Here is a 16,324-nt window from a genome sequence, read left to right as displayed (position 1 = left end):
ACAGCAAGCAGGCCTGACATTGAATTTATTGTTGGTGTGTGTGCTAGATATAAAGCTGAACCAAAAGTCAGTCACATAAACCAAGTGAAGAGAATACTGAAATATGTCAATGGCACCAGTGACTATGGGATGTTTTATACTCATGGATCTAGATCTATGTTGACTGGATACTGTGATGCTGACTGGGCTGAAAGTGCTGATGATAGGAAGAGCACATCAGGAGGATGTATCTTCTTAGGGAACAATCTGATTTCATGGTTTAGCAAGAAACAGAACTGTGTATCTATATCTACTGCCGAAGCTGAATACATAGCAGCTGGAAGTAGTTGTTCTCAACTGGTCTGGATGAAGCAGATGTTGTCTGAATACAATGTCACACAAGAAGTCATGACATTATGCTGTGATAACCTGAGTGCCATAAATATTTCCAAAAATCCTATTCAACATAGCAGGACAAAGCACATTGACATTCATCATCACTTCATCAGAGAACTTGTAGAAGAGAAGATCATAACTCTGGAGCATGTTACTACTGAAAAGCAATTAGCAGACATTTTCACTAAAGCTTTGGATGCCAATCAGTTTGAATGTTTAAGGGGGAAGTTGGGGATCTGTGTTCATGAGAACCTACAGCAAGAAAAGGAGTTTGTGGTTATCCCAAAGGATATTTCTGACTGGGTAAAGTGTGCTGTGGCGTCGACTAGACTGTATGGCTGGACGCTATTCTGATGCTGATGTCTAGAAGACTGATGTGTTATTGTTTTTGAAAAAGGTCACCTTTGGTCAATTTTGACTAAAAAGGGGGAGAAGTGTTGATATGGTGTACAGGTGCTGATGTTGAAGCAGATGTCAGAATGACATTCTGGCTGGTACAGGTACTGGAGATACAGTAGCTATTATTTGATGAATGCACAGATTTAGGGGGAGAAGAAGTACCCTTGTGCCTTGTGTTTTTGTGTGTCTTACTAGTTTGCTGTTATTTGATGAATGCACATATTTAGGGGGAGAAAGAGTACCTTTATGCCTTGTGCTTTTGTGTGTCTTACTAGTTGCATCCATAACTAGTAATTCTGTTTCTGTTGCACAAATTTAGGGGGAGGAGAAGTACCCTTGTGCATGTGTGCATTACTAGTAGCCATAGCTAGTAATTGTTTTGCTTCTGCTGCTGATTAAACTACTGTTATGTTGTTTAACTGCTGATAGTTTACCTTGTGAACAAAAAGGACAGATATATGTTTTAGCCAAAATTTGCCAAAGGGGGAGTTTGTTGATTCTAAGTGTTGGCAGAAATTTTGGTAAAACAAAGAGTGTTCACAAGATATTATGTGTGATGTCTTAACATGAGATATCCTATGTACCTGCTGGAGTTCAAGAACATGTTCATGCAGGATTGTTTCAGAATGCCACATACAATGCCATGGCTTCTGATATTGGATGTACCTGCTGGAGCTTAAATGAAAGACATGTTCATGCAGGATTGTTTCAGATGACATACACAAGGTCATGGCATCTGATATGGTTGTACCTGCTGGAAGTTATAAAAGGAATTATTGGATTATGCAGGATTTTTCCAGGATGTCAGACCCGATGTCATGACATCCTGTACATAGAACATTCAGTATGACTGTCTGATGTTTTGTGATTGCACAATTAAAGACAATCTTTGTATGATTGAAGATATGATTAGCTGGCGCATTCAATCATGGATTACAACCAGATTTACTTATTTTCCAAGGAGATCTAACCAACTGTTATAAAAAGATTTGATTGGAAAATAGATTTAGGGTTTTCAAGATGTCCAAGCCCAGCTGAATGCTTCTATAAAAAGGGACTTAGAAAACCTGTTTGAAGACACAACCAAGACTGAGCAAAATATATAGAGAGAGAACTAGGGTTTGTGTCTGTTTAGTCGTGAGACTTGTAGGTCATTCAAGTCATCCATTGATGATTGAATTGGACTGATTTGTGGTTGTAATTTATCACTCTAAAGCTGTTAAGCAAGAGTGTGTGTCTTCTTGATCAAAGCTGTGAAGCAAGATCAAGAGTGTGTCTTCTTGATTGAAACTGTGAAGTAAAATCAAGAGTGTGTAATTGAAAAGTATTTTCTTTTCTCAAGGGATTGTTGTTTTAAAATCACTGGTGAGTGATTGTAGGGAAGTGAGTGGGTTCTCATATCTAAGAGTGCTTAGGTAGAAATTGCACGGGTAGAGATTAGGTGAGAAAGACTGTAACTTGTTGAAGTGTACGGAGAGTCTTTGAACTAATTCTATTTTAGTGAATTTCCTTCTTGGCTTGGTAGCCCCCAGACGTAGGTGAGTTGCATCGAACTGGGTTAACAATTCTTTGTGTTATTTGCTTTACCATTATGTATATTTATCCATTGTGTATGAACAGATATTAGTGTCGTGACATTACCTTCGACATCTTATATCTGATACCAGAATTTCACTTCTAATATGTCTGAGTAGTCTGTTGAGTCCAGAATGTGAGGACCGTCATACCGATGGTACTCATGTAAATTGTATGTTAAATGTTTGTAACAAGAATAATTTTTAGTTCTGAAAGTTCAATTTTATTGCAAAAAATTTACTACGAAAGTAGAAATAACGCGAGACCGGTTTTAGCTCGAAAGAGTGAAAACGACATATGACTAAAGAAAATTCATAAACTATTTTTTAAATGCAACGAAAGATATTTTTAAATTAATTAAGAAATCACTAGTTTTTGAAAAGGGATTTTAAACTTATAAATTGTACCATGCGAAAGTTGACGTTTGTGAGTTAAAAATCCGATACCGGACTCGCAAAAACGGAAGGTACCTTTAAATTAATTTTTCTACTAAAAATAGTTTTTCATTAAATAAGATATAATTATTTTCTAAATACGGATCTCAAAGTTATAACTTGTACGATGCAAAAGTTGACGATTACAAGATTGAAATCTGGTAACGAACACGCGAAAGCGGATGACACCTATAACTTAATTTTTTCTGCGAAAAATATTTTGTCATTATAAAAATAAGGTGTTGTAATTTACATGAGTGAGAATGGTAGATGGAAACCATGTTCTGGTCTTTCGTTATTTAAATTTGAATTAAAACCGCTAGTTTCCAATTACATTCAAACAAGCCGATCACATTGCCTTGGATAAACACTGAAGTAACAAATAATGGTAATTGGTGATTGGTCTTTTTGGGATCGATAATCTTATATACTAAAACCGATAAATCTGTGCACTTAAGGTCCTATCAAGTTTTTGGCGCCGTTTACAGGGACAAATTTCGCCAATATCGTAATTACGTTATTACAATGTATAGACTAAGGATTTTTTTTTGTTTTAATTAATTTCCCCTTGTATCAGTTGTATGTGAATAACCCATAGCACCGGGATCCTAGTCGAACCAATCAACGAAATTGAGCTCTACCTACGTGTTAGACGCAAACTTTAGCGACTTCAACAAGAAATGGCTAAAAATGACACTCGTCATCTCAAGGACTTTGGCATCCTCTTTGAGGACAAGCCTCACTCGAGTATTGTTAATCATGTGATCCAGGCTAACAACTTCTAGTTAAAAACCTCCATGCTACAAATCATGCACCAAAACCAATTCTCAGGTAACCCAGCGGAGGATTTGAATTTGCACCTCTTCGTGTTTGTGCAAATCGCTAACACCCTCAAAAGTAATGGCGTCAACCCGAAGCCATTCAATTGAGTTTATTTCCATTTTCCCTAAGGGACAGAGCTCGAGCTTGGCTGCAATCTCTACCATCAAATTCCATAACGACATGGAATGAATTAAAGTAAGCGTTCCTTGCTAGGTACTTTATGCCAAGATTAACGATACAATTAAGGAACTAGGTTACTTGCTTTAGGCAGATGGAAGGTGAATCACCCTTCGAAGCATGAGAGCTATATAAGGACTGAGAGATTGGCCTCACCATGAATTAGAGAAGTGGTTAATAATTCATACTTTTTACAACAATCCTCTTTATAACACGAGAATGACTATTGATGCCACAACTAATAGAGCTATGATGAACAAACCCTTCAATGATGCCTATGCTCTAATTGAGAATATGGCTCAGAACCACTACCAATTGAGGGGGGGGGATGGAGTGAACACACTCTTGTGGAGAAGTCACAATCAAAAGGAGAAATGTACGAAGTTAGCAGCTTCAACCATATGAATGCGAAAGTCGATGCCTTTACTTAGAAAATTGATAATCTGAGCATTAATCTCACAACTATTGTAGTTTGTGTGACTCTTAACTGCGAGATTTATGGAGTCCCTAGACATGTCACAACTGACTACAACTATTAGCTGAACCAACCCCTGACTAGGATAATCATGCGTAAGGAAGCCCGTATTCTAACACGTATAATCCTGGATGGAGAAACCATTCTAATTTTTCCTACAAAACCAACATGCCCTATTTGGACACAGTCATGCACCTACTAATCCACCCAGTTTCTAAACCCAAAAAGGAGCCCCCGCTGCTCCCGCTTCCCTTAAAATGTCAAACTTGAAAATAATGATGGAGAACTTTATCTTGTCTCAAAGTCAGCAAAACAAGGAGTTCATGAATCAGAACATCCATAGTAATTAGATGATTTATCTGTTGGCTAACAAAGTTGATGTTATGACCATCCACAATAAGATGCTAGAGACCCATATCTTTCAAGTCGCCCAACAAAAATCAGTTAATGCTGCCCCAATCGAAACTTTATAGGCTAACTGCAACTAAATCCCAAATGACATGCTAACATTATAACATTGCAAAGCAGAACAGAGTTAGAGGGCCCTGTTGATAAGAGAGTTAGAGAAAAAGATGTAGGTAAGAATGCAGAAAAGGACACTGTAAAAGTGGTTGACAAGGAAACATGGAATGTACCATTAGTACTTGAGAAATAACAAATATCGAAGTCTAAGGAGGTGGTTGAGAAGGATAAGGAAAAACCATATGTACCCGCTCCTCCTTACAAGCATCCGATCCCATAACCTTAATGACTTGTGAAGTCAAAAGCTAAGGGGAAGTTTAGGAAGTTTGTTGAGATTTTAAAGACACTCCATATTAGTATCCCTTTTATAGAAGCTATAACTCAGATGCCTTCGTACGCTAAGTTTTTAAAGGAAATTCTGACGAACAAAAGGAAGATCGATAAGGATAGAATAATGGAAATCATTGAGGAGTGTATCACCATTATCCAAAATAAGATGCCATCCAAACTAAAAGATCCAGGGAGTTTCTTAATTCCTTGCATTATTGATAAGCACATCATTGACTGGGCCTTATATGATTTAGGAGCTAGTGTGAGTCTGATGCCTCTTTCTATCTGCGAGAGGATCAATTTAGGAGAACTTAAGCCAACTAAGATGTTCTTTCAGTTGGATGGCCGATCTGTAAAGTACCCAGTAGGAATACTGGAAGACATCCCATTAAGAATCGACCTGTTGTATATTCCCATTAATTTTATGGTGATGGATATTAAGGAAGACCCTCACATTCCAATTCTCTTAGATAGACCTTTCTTAGCTACTATTGGCGCTATTATAGATGTAAATGGAGGAAAGCTTACCTTTGAGGTTAGAAATTAAAATATCAAGTGCATCTTGTCCCAAACTTTGAAGAATCATCTAATAATGACTTATGTTATTTTGTTGATATAACCGATGAATGCATAAAGTAGCTTTCGTCAGAGCCACCCCCAACTGAAGAGTTGGATGCGCCCCCGATAGAAGAATTAAAGGATGACAAGGCTGAGATTAGTCAAGTCATATTGGATGCAAGTCAATGACTGATAAAAATGAGTGTCTCACCCGTATTCCTATTCCAATTCTAGAACCAAAGCATCCTAAGATAGAACTCAAAATGCTACCCCGAAACCTTAGATATGAGTTTCTAGATAGTGAATTTAACCGTCCATTCATAGTAATTGCCGATCTAGGAAGAGAAGAAACCAAAAAAATCCTTGTCATATTAAAAAGATATCTCGAAGTGATGAGACACACTATTGATGACCTCAAGGGAATCAATTGCACTGTGTGTATGCACAAGATTTTACTTGAAGAGGATTCCAAACCCTCAAGAGAACACCAGAGGAGACTGAACCCGAGTATGAGCAAAGTAGTGAAGAAATAAGTATTGAAGCTTCTTGACGTTGGGATCATCTATCCTATTTTAAATAGTAAGTTAGTTAGTCTGGTACACGTGGTACCGAAGAAAAGAGGAATGACTATGGTGAAGAACATCAAAAGAGACTATGTTGCCACACGTACAATGGCTAGATGAAGAATGTGCATTGACTATAGAAAGTTAAATAAAGCCACTAGGAAGGATACCTCCCTCTACCGTCTATAGATTGTTTATGCATGCTTTCATTTATGCCCCATTAATGCAGCCTCCAGATTGGAGCCTTCCTTTCGATATCATGTGTGATTCGAGCAACTACGCAGTAGGTGCTATTTTAGAACATCATAAAGACAAAAAGTTGCACGCAATCTACTATGATAGTAAAACCTTATATGAATGTCATATTAATTATGCCTCTATTAAGAATGAGCTTCTAGCCATCGTATATGCGACCAAAAAAATCTGCTCCTACCTGGTAGGATCGAAGATCATCGTGACCATGCCGCTATTAGGTATCTTTTTAGCAAGAAAGATGCCAAGCCAAGAATTATTCAGTGGATACTACTACTACATGAGTTCGATATGTAGATTCGTGATAAGAAAAAGGATGGAGAATGTGGTGGAGGATTACTTGTCTAGGATTAATTATGTGAAAACAAAGGAGTTTCCCCTAGATGATTCATTCCCTGATGATAGGTTGCTATCCTTCTTAAGAGATGAGGCACCGCGATAAGCTCATCTCACCTATTACCTCTAACTTAATTCTCTCTATGAAAAATATTTTATCGTTATAAAAATAAAGTGCTACAAGTTACATGAGGGACAATGGTAGATCAAAATTACGTTTCGGTCTCTCGTTATTTAAATTTTAATTAAAACTGCTAGTTTTCACTTACGCACAAACAAATTGATTTTATCCCCTTAGATAAAAACTATAGTAACATATAACAATAACTGGTGATTGATCTCTGTGGGATCGATAATCTTTTACACTAAAGTTGATAAAGTCGTGCGTTTGTGGCCCTATCACTTCCTCAAAAGAGCTTCTTGATGAAGTTGATGGAGATTCATCTAAATTAATTTCTTCATCCTTCAATAGTTAATTTAATTTGTTGATATTTTAAAGGATTTTTTCTTTCTTAGATTTTTCCTGAAAAATCACAAACACTTCCATCTCTCGATTTAAGGATTGGATCATGTTTCTGATTCAAATTCTTAACTCTTATATATTTGTGAGAAACACAATTTATAATATACCCCCTAAGGTTTCCAATGGCTGAGCACCATATGTGAAGATATCCATCATATTAATTTTATGTTTCAGTTTCTTAGATGCGTGTGTTTATTCTCTCTTGCTTGATACTTGGATAAAATCTATAAATCATTTCAAGAGTAACCTACACGTCCTTGGTGGACTCACAAGTAAAAACATAATAAAATACCTTGGAACTTAAAGCATTTATCAAAATATATTTTACTTTAAAACCAAGTTGACTTTTCTCATATCCTATATGCTCCATTCAAAATCAAGTTTATTTACTACCTCAACATTAAAGGAGAATGCAGGAAAATTGACCATTATTTAAAACATACCACATTTTAATAGATTTGATGAAATTTTCAAATTCCGCTTTCCATAATTCAAACCTATCACCACCAAATGGTGGATGTGTATTCATGAAAAGACTCTTGTTAAAAGCAAAAGTGTTTGTTCCATCGTCTTTCTCCAGAAATGACTAGTCTTTAAATAGGAGTTAGACTCTGAAGCCAACTGTTAGACAAGAGAATTTAAACACAAAAGGGGGGGGGGGGGGGGGGGGGGGTGAGTTGTGTGCGATTGAAAATCCATTTTAAAAACAAATATATTTCACACACAAAAAGTTAAAAATCTTTTGCAAAACGAACAAAGTAAAAACAACAAAATAAAGAAAAAAAATTGCAGCAGAAATAAATGACTAGAAAATAAAGAGTTAATGTATATGAGAAAACACAAGACTTATAGAGGTTTGGTCTTAACAAAGTGGCCTAATACTTTACTCGAGAATTGTTCCTTGACAGTTTCCACTATCTTGAGAGCTTTTACTAAGATATGCCCACAAACTTCCTTTTACAAGGATTTGAGTTTTTCAATCGCTAACTACCCAACCAAGATCTGGAGTTTTAAGTATGAAGACCTCCACAATCAACTGAGAGCTTTTAGCATAAACTAAACTCACGAACCAAGAAAGAGCCTTTACCATATGGCTAAGCTCCCGTACTGACCGAGAGTTTTAATAATAGAGACCTCCCCAACCAAATAAAGGTTTTACTTGGTTTATTTCAACAACCAAGGTATAACTTTTCACTTGGTTTAGCTTACAACAAAAATAATTTTTATCTTAAAGTGATATTACAAATATTTCCTTACACCATACCAAACTACCTCACAGTATAGAGATTTCACTCTCAAAAGCACTAAGGCAAAATGTGAAAAAATAAAAGAGAGAGAAAAAAGCGAGAGAAATGTATCTCAAATAAGTTTTTTGATATGTTAGAAATTAGAAAGGAGCTCTCTATTTATAGGACAAAACGTGGCTCAAATATGAAAATAATCAATGGGTTTTTCAAAGCTCATAATCGATTATGTCAAGTGCATAATTGACATGGCATCCCAAAATAGAATGTTTTGACTTCTAGCAGTTGCCAACAATAGAGGGATTTCACCAACCAATTTTAAGCGTTAAATACTGAAATAACTGATTATCCCGAATGCTTAATCAATTATCCCTTTTGTAAAACATGCTTCTAATTGATCAAAGAATTCTCTATTCAATTGACTTGAGTTTAAATATTTTTAGGTGATTTTATAAAATCAAGAGAGACTTTTCAAGAGGTTTAATCAAGTGTGTGTGTGTGTGTGTGTGATTTTCTTAGTAAAATCGAGAGTTAGTCTTATACCTTTATAAAACATGATCACTCGACACAAACAAATGAGCTTTCAGACACACTTTCTTTCATGACTTTGAAGGTTCTGTTTCCTTGACACATTTTCTTTGACTTCAACGCTTGCTTGGAACCTTGAATCTTCTTCTGATGAGGCTTGAGATAATTTTGTACGATAACCTTCATCATTAGAAAAATCACTTGATTAGAGATCTTTATTGACATCACTAAAGGCCGTCTGACATAAGGTGATGTCTCTATAAATAAGCACAAATAACTTGATCCCTAAGCACATCAATCTTGATCTTCATAACTTGATTAACATGAATTTAATATTTAATTGTATCCACTTGATCACTGCATCAGATGATCTTCATGCTTCATATTAATTAACACATCTTGATTCTTCAAGCACCATTACTTTGCCACTATGTCAAGCACCATCATTTGAACAATCATATCAGGCATTGTCACTTGATAAAAAAACATATCAAGCACCATCACATGATCAACACATCATATGATATTATCTGAACCAACCAACCCTAAACACTAAAACTGATGAAGACTTCTCTTAACATCAAAACCAAATCAACAAGTTTCTACAGACTTCATACTTACAAATATATATATATCCACATGTTTGAACATATAACTAGTAAAAGACCTTCAAATCATTTAACACTTGTTTCATCGACATTAGCTCAAAAATTCTTTATATGTAAATATTTCTACGACTCTTCATCGACCCATTACACTTTTCTTTTTTTTCTCCTCCAAGTAACAAGGTTTCTACTAAAGAAAGTAAAATATCCAGAAGTAGATCTTTGATCAGTACTGAACATATATAATAAGCATCACTGTATGCCATCACAATTAGCCTTTCACCTTTTTTAATTAGGAGTCTTTTGCCAGCAGTGACTAAGATACAATATAACTAGATCAATAGCTCACAATTCATGAATTGAATCACCACACTAATGACATAAGCTCAATTGAGCCTAATGTGTGATAAGAAAATCAATTTTCCTACTAATCTTTGATATTACTACCTAGTCAATTTTAGCATTTTCCTCCCTTTAACTCATTTTGTAGTTTTTTTTCCAAAGGAAATACTTGCAGGTTTGCATCTAAGTTTAACTATTTCATGCAAAATATTGAGTACATAATTCTTCTAAGAGATAAAATGTCTTGTTTTGAGTAGGCTATCACAATTTCTAATAAATAATTGAGTTGGCCATTCATCTTAAAATCTATTGATAATTTCTCCTTAAGCATTTGTCTTCATGTCAAATCATCTCATGTAATAATAACATCATTGAAATAAACAAGAAATTCAATTAGTTTTCTCCTTATGAATATTTGAAGAATACACTATGATTTCCACAGACTTTCTTATAGCATAATGACAATAATGCTTTTGTGATTTTTCCAAATCACGTCTGAGGGAACTGCTTTAGTCCATATAAGACTTTCTTCAACCAACACACATTGTCGTATGTGAGACCATATCTCAAAAGAACCTCCATATACACCTCAATCCACTCTAGGTTTCCATGTAATAATGAATGTTCAACACCAAGCAAATGCAGTTCTCAAACAAAGTGGGCATGAGAGATAAAAAGATCTGAATTGTATTCATATTTTCCTATAGAGAAAATACATCCTTATAATCAATGTAATATGCTTGAGTATATTCTTTTTCCACAAGTCTAGTCTTGTAACGATAAAGATTGCAATCTTACTTGTGTTTTACTATATAGACTCACATGTATCCAATTGTCTTCTCTCCTTTTTTCCTTTCAACAATCTAACAAGTCTCATTTTTTTATGCTTTCATTCCTTATTCATAGTTTGAATCCAATTTCTATATTTTAATGCATCTTTAGCAAATGATACAAATCTCACTAAGTCAACAACTGCAATAAAATTTGATATTGCTAGGTGAAATGTTTAGACGAGACATATTAACAAATATGACATATATTTTTATAGGCATAATATCTTTTATCCCTTGTCAAATCAATATGTAAATCATTCATATATGTATTATAAGTATCACAAATAAGAGAACCATTAATAGAGGGATCATTTTTAGTACTTACCTCCGATTCAGGTGGTTGAAATTGTTTTTGTAGTTAGTCGGATTTACTTTTCTTTTAATACACTAGAATTAGGGTCGAAGGTGATACTGATTCATAAAAAAATAAAAATACAATGATGAATAAATTCAAGAATAAAAGTAGACTATTTAGAAGTTGAATTAGAAATAAGACTTAAAATAGGATGTTAATTTACGAACATGACTCAAATTTTAAAAGAAAGATTAAGAGAATGAACAAAAACACGTGTTTCAGAGAAACTATGACCAAGGATCATGAAATCAACTTCAGAGTCAATGTCATTAATATTTTTCCATGAATCTAAGGGCGGCTGAAGTAAGAAATATTATATTTATAAAAACTAAAATCATTAGAAACAAAATACTTATGATAAGGAGGATGATAGCATTTATGACCTCTTTTGTTACGGGATAACCCACAAAGACACAAATAATTGCACAATAATCTAACTTAGTTCAGTATTTATTGTCAAATTGGACAAAAACAACACACCTAAATATTTTTGAATCTGCACGGAAGAAGCTATTTTAAATTGAACCATTGATACAATTCGATCACCTCTTACTCGTATTAACAATCATTGAACCTGTAAAATACTAAATGGTTAAATAACCTGAAGCATGTAAGAACACCATCCTTAAGGATTTATCTGTCTCGTAAGCATAAATCTTTCAGGATTCAACCGGTTCTTCCCAGATTCTCATTATAAACCTGAGGTATCAGAACAACAAGAAATATTAGCAGGAAGATGAAATCAGGAAAGAACGAAAAGGAATAAGAAAATAGAAGACAATGAAAATTTTCCCATTATATGCTTTTGATCTTCTTCCTCTTCATAAAATTAGATGAGTTTTTATAGATAGGAGAGACATAATTTTTTTGACTAAATCAAGTAAAAAACCATTGTTTGACCAATTAAAATCTTAAATAATAATAATTATTATCTATTATTATTATTACTTTTCTTATTCTTATTCTTATTCTTATTATTATTATTATTATTATTATTATTATTATTATTATTATTTTCTTATAAAATATTTTATCATATTCTCATTCAAAATTAAAAGATAAAGTTCCTTTAAAACTTTTGAAATATATATCAAAATTTGCAACAATCCCCCACATATTTCAAAAGTTTGAAAATAATAGTAATAACAAAATTTCCTGAATTAACATCTTGAATATGGTGCATCAAACTGGTCTAGCAAGCTATATGAACCAGTTTTTGAATAATAGTACTTAACACACACTAAAATTTGTGTAGCAAACTATATGAACCAAAGACACTTGACATATGTTAGAGATCTAACACCCATATCACACTCCCACAATTCTTGTTGTTGACGTTGTGGTGCGCTAATAGGCCATGGGTTTGCCTGGTTATTTCATGAGTGCTCTAGAGATTTAACCAAAATCTCATAGAAGTGGCCTCACTAAACACTCACAAAGGTGATTTCATCATGTGTATGCTGCAAATCACACACCACCAATAAAGGATATGAAATTCATTAAAAGCTATATAAACTTATCCTCTCAATAATGTAATATCTAGCACTTTCGCATCACACCATAAGAAACGGACGAAAACAAAAATTAGTTAAATAATTTTTGATACTAGTGTAACTAACAAGTGACTTATTCTTATCCATATGAATATTTTTCATGAGATCTCCAATCAGGGACGGAGCTAGTGTATTGAAAGGGTGAACCCATGCCCCCACCACAATTATCACTTATTCCATATTTAATATTATAAGTAATATATTAACATGTTAAATGTATTAAAAATTAGGATTTTTTTTTATTATGGCCCCACTTAATAAATAATATTGAATAATTTAGTTCTCACGCACACCTATTATTCTACTACATTTAAAATATTCAATTATCTGCTTTCCTTTTTTAAAAAATGATTAATTATATATAATAAATAAAATAAATGCTTTAAATAAAATTAAAAAACTTTAAATTTTCTTTTTCTATTTCTATTAATTCTCTTTGACTATCTCCAAGGACAAACAAATCACTTCTCGTATTCCTCTTTCTTTTACTGCAAAGTGCATATTTGTTATCAATTTCTTCTCTATAGTTGATCTCTTAAAAGATAATTTTTTTATTTATTTTAATATTTAGGAATTTACCGTTTATCTTTATTATTATTACCTTATTGAACTTGAGATTGAGTTAACGGTAGAAAAATTAGTTTTAGAATTTTATAGTGTTTGTTTTGTGTTTGTATCAGTTTTATAGAATTGGTATGAACTTTCTAAGTATGATTTTAATTGTGATTTTTTATTTTGTTTTTAGTAATAAGCAATGGAAAAATATTTCAAAAGAAAATCAACAAAAAGATGTAGTGTATCCATTGGTATATTTGCTTTTAAAGTTATCTCTAATATTACTGGTGGCAACTGCAATAGCTGAAAGAATTTTCTCTGCTATGAATATTATCAAGAATTGAATGTGAAATTGCATGAGTGATGAATGGTTAAATGATTGCTTAGTTACTTACATTGAGAGATGTTTTTTTATGTGAAAATTAGAAAATCATTCAATATTTTCATAACATGAAAAATCGTCGATAACAACTATAATGTGTATTTACATTTTTAAAAAATAAAATGTTATATTTATATTGACCCCACTACTCAAATTTTCTGGCTCGGTCCCTATCTCCAATCATAATGGTTGGGTTCCCATCACTTGTTAATTTCAATTGGCTTAAGTCCAATTCTCCTTGATGTGTTCATAATGGTTGGGTTCCGTCACTTGTTAATTTCAATTGGCTTAAGTCCAATTCTCCTTGATGTGTTCACAAATTAATTTCTTATCAGGGTTTTGTGAGAGGATTAACTAGGACCACTTTGATTTGATTTCAAAACAGAGTATATTACCTCGTTATTTAAGAGCTAGTTTATACACAAATGATAAAGACACACAGTTTCTTCCATCAATAAATATTGACTAACACATCTCTAAGTCAATAATAAATTAAGTCTTATCAATTAAGTTTATTTACTAAGTCTATAATAATAAATTAAGTCTTATCGATTAGACTTATAAGTGTCTATTTAGAGATCTAAGTGAGGTCACCTTCAAAATACATATTTTTTTTCTCAATAAGATATAAAATAAATTCATTTATGAATTTATTATGCAGGTCCTATTAAAATATTTTTAAGTGACATCATCTCATTAATAAATAAAATAAAATAATTTAATTTTATATAAATTAAATTCATTGTGACATTACCATGCTCAAGCATGAGAGCAACCTTTTATGCACTCACTAACCATAATAAAACCAATCAATAGAATTAATTTTACACCGGTCAACTTATACTTCTAAAAAATATTTTTAATAAATATAAATCTATTTTAAAAAAATATTTTGGTCTCCTCAATAAATTTATACATGTATTCTTAGACTTATAAGCTGCATTACTTTCAACGAAAATATATATCAATGAAGATATAAATAAATTCTCTTATGTATTTACTATAAATGTATATATTTGAATGATTTTCAAATGTCAACACTATCAATGATGATAAATATGAATATATTATATAAGTATGTATTAAGCCGGTCTGCTTGAATGTCTTTCAAGCTTATTTTATCATCATTGTATTAATTTACAGTGAGTCATCAACTCAAAATTATATTACAATTCACATTTCTTTTCAAATATTTAATGTGATTGAAAATCATCATCAAAATATTTTACAATACTCATTAAATAAATTAATCACCAACCTTTCAATTGAAAATTTATATCCGCACTAGAAACAATATTACATTATTTTTTTCGTCTCTCAAATCATATATATACTCCTTCATCTATAACAATATATAAAAAAATTGATTTTTGTGTAGTCTATTTTTTTAAATCAATTTTACCATTAAATATCTTACATTCTTACTATTAATTTTGTATATAACTTCAAATTAAAATTAATATTAAATAAAATAATATTATATATATTTTCGCGTATATTTATTAAAAAGACAAAGAGACGGATAAGTGCCGGTCAGGATGCTATTTGCCTATTAACTCAATAAAAATGGCAAACAAAACAAATTACACTTACATATTTATTCTCATATGATCAATTTCAATAAGCAGGCTCATATTATTTAAATACAAGGATTTAATCCACACATACCACATGTAACGATTTATGATATCTCAAACATTTTATGATTCTTTCAAATACTGCAAAAATATATAAATAAATGTTAAAATTATTTCAGAATAATAAAATTTCAATTTCACTTATTTCTCTCATTCGTATATACTCGTATGATATATGTATCTCTAAAATTACTTGTTATTTGTTTGTAAAATAATTAAGTGTTATTTTCAACTAAATAAATCATCTCTCATACACTCATACAAATATTTAAATATTATATGCATGCATCAAATTAAATTCTTCTGATATAACTATTATTTGCATGCCCTCGCAGTCAAATATATTTGGCACAAATTAAAAATACACATATCACTCTATTTTATCTTCACAAAAATTTATGTTATAACAAATATTTTTCAACACCACACAATAACTCAATTAATTATTTGGAGTAAATAATATTAAATTCTATTTAATTAATATAATTGAGAATTAAACACAATCATATCTACTTACACAATAACTCAATTATATTACTATTGCCATCTAAGTTAATTTTAATATTATAAATAATTCTCGATAAATTTTGCACAGACATTTAACAAAATTAGATATCTCATATCTATTAGTTAATTATAATAGAAATAAACATACATTCAAAACTTTATAGATACATGATTTTTATAAAGATCATAAAAACAACTATTCATAACATAATGCGTTATAATATAACTATACTATCACAACTTTTTGCATTTTAACTTTATTTTAGACATTGTAATTCTAGAACTATAAAAATTCTCTTAAATAAATATAAAAAAAAGTTAAATCTATATTTTAAAAACTTCATTTATTCCAAAAAAAAACCTTCATTTATTTTTACTAATAATTGTCTCTCTAATGTTACAAAATAAATCTAATAAATATTAATCATAACAAACATTTAATTTTATTTAATTATTAGGGTAATGCTAACTTGTGCCCCAAATGCACAAGTTAAAAAACCCA

At 31.9% G+C, this 16,324-nt stretch overlaps 1 non-coding gene across 1 annotated transcript; it reads right to left on the bottom strand.

Annotated features, from left to right (window-relative positions):
- Nucleotides 1-3,844: 3,844 nt before the first annotated feature.
- Nucleotides 3,845-3,946, bottom strand: LOC127099335 (small nucleolar RNA R71). Its single transcript, XR_007793851.1, has one exon. It is a non-coding gene; the product is annotated as a small nucleolar RNA R71 (small nucleolar RNA).
- Between the last annotated feature and the right edge of the window lie 12,378 nt (nucleotides 3,947-16,324).

The sequence above is a fragment of the Lathyrus oleraceus genome, chromosome 6 (genome assembly GCF_024323335.1).
Source record: "Lathyrus oleraceus cultivar Zhongwan6 chromosome 6, CAAS_Psat_ZW6_1.0, whole genome shotgun sequence".
NCBI classification, from domain to species: domain Eukaryota; kingdom Viridiplantae; phylum Streptophyta; class Magnoliopsida; order Fabales; family Fabaceae; genus Lathyrus; species Lathyrus oleraceus.
The sequence above is the reverse complement of the archived record's forward strand: the minus strand, read 5'-3'. Positions and strand labels throughout refer to the sequence as shown.